General features: G+C 54.5%; 1 non-coding gene across 1 annotated transcript; it reads left to right on the top strand.

Annotated features, from left to right (window-relative positions):
• The first annotated feature begins 8448 nt into the window (after window positions 1-8448).
• Window positions 8449-8567, top strand: LOC134544195 (5S ribosomal RNA). The gene has a single exon (XR_010077587.1). It is a non-coding gene; the product is annotated as a 5S ribosomal RNA (ribosomal RNA).
• The last annotated feature ends 304 nt before the right edge of the window (window positions 8568-8871 follow it).

Raw genomic sequence — 8871 nt, 5'->3', positions numbered from 1 at the left:
CGGGAGGGGCGGCCGGGGACGCCAACTAGGGCGGCCGGTGGGCCTGGTAGTCCAGGAGACGACGGTGCGGGTAAGGGAGGGTGGGGTCGTAGGCGGCAATGGCAGCCACAATGGGCAGGCGGGAGCGACGGATGGAGCGGTAAAAACGATCGGCCTGAGTTGTGATCAGAAGGGTGAGCGGCGGGAGGGAGGTGGCATCCAGAAGGGCAGGAATGGGGGTCCACCGGGGGCGGCCGAGCAACATGCGAAGGGAAGAGTGAAAAAAGACGAGGAGTGGGCGGAAGGCTGTGGGGGAGGCGTGCGCCCACACAGGGGAACAATACAGCAGAATGGAAAGGACGTAGAGACGAAAAAGTGTGACACGATCGGAAGAGGGAAGAGGACAAGTCGGCCTGAGGATAGGCGCCAGGGCAAAGAGGGCACGCCGGGCCGACGAAACGGAATCAGCGAGATGCGCGCCCCACCGCAAACCAGAGTCCAGGCGGACACCCAGGTACACCACCGACGGGGACCAGGGTATCGGCACCCCCTGGGACACCACGGCGGGCGGGGGGCGAGGGAAACGGCGGGTGAAGAGGGTCGCCCGGGACTTGCCGGCATTCGCCCGGATTCCCCATGAGTGATAGTATGAGGAGATGAGTGACACCGCCGCCGTGAGGCGGGCGGGAATGTCGGAAACAAGGCGAGATGAGGTGGAGATGGCAGTGTCATCTGCATAGAGGGTGAGAGTGCAATGGGGGGGGACCGGTATGTCGGAAGTGTAGAGGGAAAAAAGCAGGGGCGACAAGATCGCTCCCTGAGGGACACCGGCAGGAACATGGCAGGACTGCGAAAAAGATTGGTCGACACGGACACGAAATGAGCGATGTGAGAGAAAGTTATAAAGAAGATGAATGAGAGCAGGAGGAAAGCCCTGAAACGCCAGCTTCAGAAGGAGCGCGTGATGGCTGACGGTATCAAAGGCCTTGGACAGATCAAGCAGAACAACACCAGTGTGCTGGAAGGAGGTGAAGCCTTCGGTGATTTGGTCAACGACGCGCGCCACGGCGTGTTGCGCCGACAGCCCGCGCCGAAAACCAAACTGAAATGCAGGAAGGGGACCGAGAGGGGTGAGATGAAGCTCCAACCTACGGAGGATGATTCTCTCGGCCACTTTAGAGAGGACTGACAGGAGGCTGATGGGCCTATAGCCCGCGGGAAGGTGAGCGTCTGCACGCGACTTTGGAATGGGCACAACGGTCGCAGCCCGCCACGAGGTAGGGAAGTGACCCGTGAGGAAGATGCCATTAATGATTTTGGTGAGAAACACGGTGGCCTTCCGGGAAAGGGAGAAGACCAGCCGCGGATGGATGTGGTCGGGTCCAGGGGCAGAGCGAAGCTTGAGATGAGAGGTGACACGGAACACTTCCCCTGGGGTGGTCAAGGGAATATCACCAGGTCGTGGAGGGGGAGGTGGGGTATAGTGGACCGGGAGGAGCGACGTGACCCCTGGCGGGAGTGTGGGGGTAAAAGATGAATGGAAGAAGCCCGCCAGGAGTTCCGCCTTCTGGGCAGGGGACTCACACAAACCCCGTGGTCCCCCGTCCAGAGGCGGCATGACAGACGAGGTGGAACGAAGGCCCCGTGCATAGCGGAAGATGGAACCGGAACGAAATGACAGTGACTGGATGTGTCGGACCCGCTCCGCTGCCAGCGATTCGGTGATGAGCCTCCGGCAGCGCGCCCGAAGATCCACGTACTCCCGCCAGCGGTCCCCCGTCCGGCGATACTGCCAGCGCCGTCGAGCGGCATTGCGGGCCGAAATGAGCTGGCGCAGAGACGGCGGGAAGGGCGCGCCCCGCACGAGCGGGCGACGACAGGGAATGGAGGCCCGTGCAGCAGCCAGGATCGAGTCCGTGAGGATGGACACGTGCTCGTCCAACTGCTGCCGGGAGGAGATGTGAAAATGAAGGTTGAGTGTGCCGTCCAGATGTGCCCGATAGGCGGCCCAGTCGGCACGAGCGAAATCGAAGGAAGTGGGGGACACAGGAGGAGGGCGGGAAGCCGCACGCACGAAACCGATGACCGGTGTATGATCGGAAGTGAGCTCGGCGCGAGCCGAGAGCCCCGACATGGCCACCGGGCCCACCGTGATAACCAAGTCGAGGACACTCGGCCGTTGCCGGATGTGACACGGAATGAACGTGAAAGATGGGGGTGAGTGAAGGGTGAGTGCCGGGGAACCCTGGACGACACGAAGGAGCTGAATACCCCGATTGCTCGTGGACAAGCAGCCCCAGTCGCGATGCCGGCAATTGAAGTCCCCCCCTACCACCACCCGGGCATCCATGCGGAATAACGTCTGGAGGCCGCGGGCCGGGAACGGGCCGTGCTCGGGCAAGTAGACCGAGCACACAGTGAGGGGGTGTGGGATGAGGCGGAGGCGGGCAGCCACCGCCTCCACATTTAGAAGCGGCGGGAGCGCGCGCGGGTGATGGGGAAGGGATTCGCGGACAAGGAGGGCAACCCCGCCCCCCCGCGCATCCCTATCCCGACGGATGGTGGCATACCCAGGTGGGGAGAAAGGATGCTGGGGCTTCAGCCAAGTCTCGGTCAAACAGACAATGTCAGGATGGTGGGCATGTAGGAAATGGAAGAAGTCAGCCTGCTTGGAACGAACGCCATGGGCGTTCCAGAGGACCAGTTTAAGGGGGGGCGGAGAACACACCCTGCAAAAAGGCGAGGACGGTGCGGAAAAATATTTCTGCCTGAAGAAGAGGGGAAGAGGCTTGGGAGATGTGGTAGATGCCCGTGGCAAACAACTGCAACCACGGGAGGAGACGGAGGTGCTGTAGCCAGTTGTAAGTCTCAAAGAAGGCCGAGAAGGGGATGTGGGAAGACGAGGAGAGGGAAGCAGACGGAAGGAAGGAAGGTGCGCTGCGAGACGATGCCTCACCGGCCGAAGAACGGGCGGGGCAAGCGGATGGAGGCGGACCAGGCGGATGTTCGAGTGGAGGGGGAGGCTGCTGCGGCCCGGTGAGACCTACCGTGGGGTGAGAATGGGGCGGGCCCTGGAGTGGGGAAGGCGAGTGAGAGGGAAGGTCAGAATGAGGCAAATGGAGGGAGGCCCGTGAGGAGGCAGCCAGTGGGGGGGTGGCCTCGGAGGGCGGGTCAGGCTGACCCGGGGACCGGGAGCCCACCGGGCGGGTGTCAGACAGCCTCGAACCCGAGGGCAGCCCCTGGGAAGGAGCAGCAGGTGGGCCCCTCTCGGGAAGAGGGGGAAGGGGGGCCGAAGCCGGTTCAAAGGCCATGGGGACCGACGCAGACCCTGCACCCCATCCCGGCGGCCGATGCGAGGACCAGACTACAGGCGGGGCGGCCGGAAGGAGAGGGACGGGGCGGGGCCCTTGCGTGGCGAAGGGGGCCTGAGGGGCAGGTGGAAGCTGTGCCGCAAAAGGAGTGGGCCCCAGAAACAGCGGAGGACCGGCAACAGACGCCGCATAGGAGTGCGTCCCCGGAGGACGGTACGAGGATGGAGGGCGCAAGGACGGAAAGTCATCTGGAGGCACGGCAGCCATGGATGGCCGGGAGGGAGCGGCGTCCTGGAGGTGGTGGCGTGGCGGCTGGGGCCGTGGCAGCTGCTGAAGCGAAGGCCCCTTCCGCCGCAGCTGCTGCTCGAGGAACTTCAAGTAGGAGGGGCAGGTGCGGGCGTTGGCCGGATGCTGCCCCTCACAGTTGACGCAGCAAGGCGGCTCCTCCGGGGTCTTCGGGCAGGCGCCGTGGGCATGCTGCCGGACGCAGCGGAGGCAACGGAACGGGTGGCCACAGTCCTCCACCCGGTGCCCCCACCGCTGGCAGTTGTGGCATTGGAGGGGGCGGGATCCACCCCGAAACTCCTCCCACTGAATGCGGAGCCCAGCCAGGTGTCTCAGGGCGCGGGCCTTCGCCAGCTGAGCGGCATCCGGAAAGACAAGGAGGAACCGGATTACACCGCGGTCCGCCGCCCAGTCCGGCGTCAGGCGACGGAGGGAGTCCGGGCGGACGCCCTCCTCAGCCAGCTCCTCCCACACTGACGCCTCCGCGGCAGTGGGGGGCAGACCAGCCAGGACTAACTTCGGTTTGGCGCGGCCTGCCACCGGGAAAGTATGGCACTGGATCCCATGGGTGCGGAAATACTCCATGAGCACCGCCCTGTCTTGAAGAGAGGTGGGGTGGTACCGTGGGTACCCCCGCAGGTAGTCCACCGTAAAGTCCCCTTGAAGTTTACGGCGCAACTCGCGGTTGCCCCGCAGTGCATCGGCGGTGAGGCGGGTGGCCACAACGATGGGTGGAATACGCTTGACGCGTGGCTCAGCAGAGGCCGGACCACCTGGGGGCACCACTGGGGTGCGCGGAGCCGAAGAGGTGGCGCACGAAGACACCGGTGGCGCCGCAACCACCCCGGCAGCCGGACGGCGGGGCACTGGGTCAGGTGGGGCCCGGGGGTCGGCAGGAGAAAGGCCCAGATGGGGCTCCGCTGCCCCGACGGCTTGAAATGGGGGATCAGCGTCAGCAACCAAAGGGGAAAGCAGGGCCGGCGGGCGGCCCCCCGACACGGCGCAGATGGCGACCGAGGTGGTGGTCATCACAGTGGACATGGTGGTAACCGTCGCCGCACTCCGAGGCGTGTGGCAGCTGGAAACGGTGGGTACCGGTCGGGGGGCAGACAGCGATCCTGAGGACAGCCCACGCCAGGTCTCCTCGACCTGCCGAATAAGATGGATGTCCGGCTGGGAGGCAGAGCGGGAGGCGGGCCCCCCACCAGCATCCGCCACCTCCTCCGCGTCAATGCGGTGAAGATCATTAGGCCAGGAAGGCGTGCGGCCATGCGACCAGGGGCGTTCCACCCCCGCCGCGACAGCGTCAATGATGGCCGCCACATGCGCATCCGCCTGCCGCTTCGTGTGGAGAACCTCCGCCTGCTGTTGGCGGCGGTGTTCCCTGGTGTCAGCCCGGGAGATGGCACGAGAAGATGGTGTGCTGCCACCAACCCCATCAGGGCGAGGGCCCGCAAAGTATTGGCGCCGAACCATCGCCTTGGCAGCGTCCTTGCTGTACTTGCTGTTGCGGCGGTCGGCAGCACCTTGCGAAGAGGGTTCGGCCGAGAGAACGTCAGCCTCCGAGTCTGAGGAGGACGAGATGACGTTGGAGCGGTGCCCGCCCGCTGCGGCCCAGTGCTTACCAGGCATGACAGACGGCGGCGGCAAGGATGGCGGGGCCGCAAGAGACTGATGGCCCACCACAATGGCGTTCGGAGAGGCAGGAACCACGTCGCTGTCCATTTCCAGTTGGGACCACAAATTTATGGTGCAGAAAATCGGGACCACATAATTGGGACCACAAAAATAATAATTGGGACCACACAATCGAAAGGCGAGTCCAGGCCCAATCGATTAATCGAAAGTATCCAAGATTGTTTACATAATGACAAGTGAACAGAAACACTGATTAAAATTAAACGACGCCGCGCCGACACTCACAAACGTTTGTGCAGGTGCACAAATGAATACAGAACACAAAAAACACCACTTCGAAGGCGAACTGAAACCACAAACACCGAAACGAGGCAAGAACACTGGAGCGATCGCAAACACTACTGCCGAAGCGAGTCTTGGATTTCCCCTTAACCTTTCCTCCTTTTCCTCTGCCAGACATGTTGAGTTATAGGCTGTACACTGGTCCGCAACCTACGAGAAAGTGGCGCCCCGGCCGCTGGAAATTACTTTTGTTACACGTCCCTCCGCGGAGCGCGACCAATCACGAGCCGCGGAGCGCTCCGATTGGTCGCGCAACAAGAAGCCAAGAAAACTTTTCACGAAAAAAATTCAGTTCCCGTCTCACTCATCTAGCGACAGCGGCACAGCTCAGACCTACGATGCCCCCCAAGACGAGCGGTAAGGCAGCCAAAAAGGCGGGCAAGGCCCAGAAAAACATCTCGAAGGGCGACAAGAAAAAGAAGCGCAAGAGGAAGGAAAGCTACGCAATCTACATCTACAAAGTGTTGAAGCAAGTTCATCCGGACACTGGCATATCATCTAAGGCCATGAGCATCATGAACAGTTTCGTGAACGACATTTTCGAGCGCATCGCGGCAGAGGCCAGCCGCCTCGCCCACTACAACAAGCGCTCCACCATCACCAGCCGCGAGATACAGACGGCCGTGAGACTGCTGCTGCCCGGGGAGCTGGCCAAGCACGCTGTCAGCGAGGGCACCAAGGCTGTCACCAAATACACCAGCTCCAAGTGAGCAGGTCTGGTGTGCACATGCTTACATAAACGGTCCTTTTCAGGACCAAGAACATGATCATGAAAGGAAATGCTTCTGCTGCTGTTCTACAATTCCCTCAATCCCTATGATAGTAAATGTAAGCTTAACCAAGGCAGAAATATTTTCATTAAAAAAAGTCTTTAAGACGCATGGTTTACTGGCTGAGATATATATATATATATTTTTTTTTTTTGCTTACTTCTGTGGTCATTAGTACATTGCTACAAATATATTTATATATATAAAAAAATAAATAAAAAAATCCTTTCTATTTAATTTAGTTAGATCATATATCAATATTAATGGCAAAGACCAGTTGCATCGATTCACTTTGAAAATAATTCCATTTGTGCTAAAACTGGACACAGTAAAAAAAAAAAAAAAAAAAAAAAAAAAAAAAAAAAAAAAAAACTGAAAAAAATATATATATATACACACACACACACACATAATTCGAATTCATATTATGCTTAACTGCGTTTGAATTTGCAATCATGCACAAGATGTTTTGTACTTCGAAGTAAAAACAACATAATGTACTATTTAACTACCCACAGTACAAATGGATCCAAAAAAAAAGTGAATTTTCATGCAGACGAAAATGCTTACATTTATTCTATTTATATTAAGTACCCATTACTAACAGCTTATACTGGGTGGAATACAACAGTTGACATGATTTTACTTATATGGCAATTTAATATTTAACCAAAATTAATGGTAAACTAATATTTTAAAGTGTCATTTATGGCCCCTTACCTTCAGCATGTTTGCTTCCTTGCACACAAACGAGGACAAACACATCACCCAACTGAAAAAAAAAAAAAAATTTCACTTGCATCACAAATAATTTAAAATTTTTCACCACATGAAGTAAATATTTCGCAATAAAAAAAAATATAGCCCTAGGACTCGTGTGCACACCTTTTCTTCCCCACATCGCACACGCAAACAAAACTTCCAAATTATTACAAAATCACTCGATTATTATACATACATAAACACACATGTATTTTCCGAATAAGTGAGAAATGCAGGCCGATGAAAGTCAAATTTCGTTTCGGAAATTAAATCTCGCACAACTACCGACACATAACCAAACTTGCGTACATTTACATAGCATTAACCCTCTAAATAATAAACAAATGAAAGCAGAAAAAACAACATCGCTACCCACCGCGCGCGCTCCTGGCGGCGGGAGTAGGAACTACTTTGCACACAGACCGACATAGCCCCCTGCCAAAAACAGTAAAATAAATAATATATATAAGTCTTTTGGCGGGAAAAAATTTCTCAACCGCCTGGGAGCACCCTAGTGTGTGCCTGTCTTTAGGTTATGTTACTTTTAACTTCATTTTCTACAGGCAGACGCGAGGGTGCTCGCCCATTATTTTTATTTTTTTAAATTCTTTCCTACCTTTGGTGTGCCATGCAAGAATTTATCGTCAAAATGGCGGCCCCGAGTGCAAATTTCTCGTCTGCACTGCTGGCTGGATGATTATGTGATGTTTTGAAGGAGGGTGTTTTTTTTTGTTTGGATTTTGTGTGAGGGGGGGAGGGGGCTGGGCTAGCTTTTTTTTTTTTAAATTTTCTAAACATTCATCTCTTATGTAACAGTGTTCAGCATTAAAAAATTTAAAAGAAGAGGCACTTACTCATCAATTTCAAAACAGCCTATGAAGAAAAATAAAAAAAATTTAAATTCATTCCAGTTTTATACATTCATGATTTGATCACATGTATAACTTTTCTTTTTTATTACCTTATTTAATTTTATTATTATTACTACTATTGCTGCTACAACCTAGAAGATACCTCAGTGATACTAATACCTGCTGGTAAAGTTAAAGGTTTCACCTTTCTTTCTTTAAACATATCACAATACCTTTCTTGAGTTAAATATTATCTAATGGCTTTAAGAAGTTATGGTAATGTTCATCAGTTATAGAGTGTGGGTTTGTGTGTGTGTGTGAGAGTGTATTTTGAAGAGGGCTTTGGTGGTTGGGATGGTGAGGGTGGTGGGTGTTGTGTGTGGGGAGGGGGGGGGGGGAAGTAAAAGAGTGTTCATTACACGATTTCTCCTGTTGTTTGTAACAATCACACCTGGTATAGCTATTTCGAGTGGCAAATACAAACTGCAAAAAAAAAACATCTATATCATTGCCAACGGCCATATCACGATGAACACACCGGTTCTCGTCCGATCACCGAAGTTAAGCATCGTCGAGCGTGGTTAGTACTTAGATGGGTGACCGCTTGGGAACACCACGTGCCGTTGGCACTACTATTTTGCACCCTACAGAAAAAAATTTTTTTTTTAAAAATTTCAATTTTAAATTTTTTTTTCCCCCACAATCACCACATTTCCCCCCCCCCCCCCCTAACACACACACTCACTCTCTCTCAATCAATCAATCAATCAATCAATCAATCAATCAATCAATCACTCACTCACTCACTCACTCACTCACCCACCCAGTAGCTGTGAATCTTTGCATGTGTATACCTCATACAAAATTCAAAGTGAAAAAATAAATATATAAGTGTATATGTATGTATGTATGTATGTATGTATGTATGTATAT

Source organism: Bacillus rossius, unplaced genomic scaffold (genome assembly GCF_032445375.1).
Source record: "Bacillus rossius redtenbacheri isolate Brsri unplaced genomic scaffold, Brsri_v3 Brsri_v3_scf32, whole genome shotgun sequence".
NCBI classification, from domain to species: domain Eukaryota; kingdom Metazoa; phylum Arthropoda; class Insecta; order Phasmatodea; family Bacillidae; genus Bacillus; species Bacillus rossius.
The sequence above is the reverse complement of the archived record's forward strand: the minus strand, read 5'-3'. Positions and strand labels throughout refer to the sequence as shown.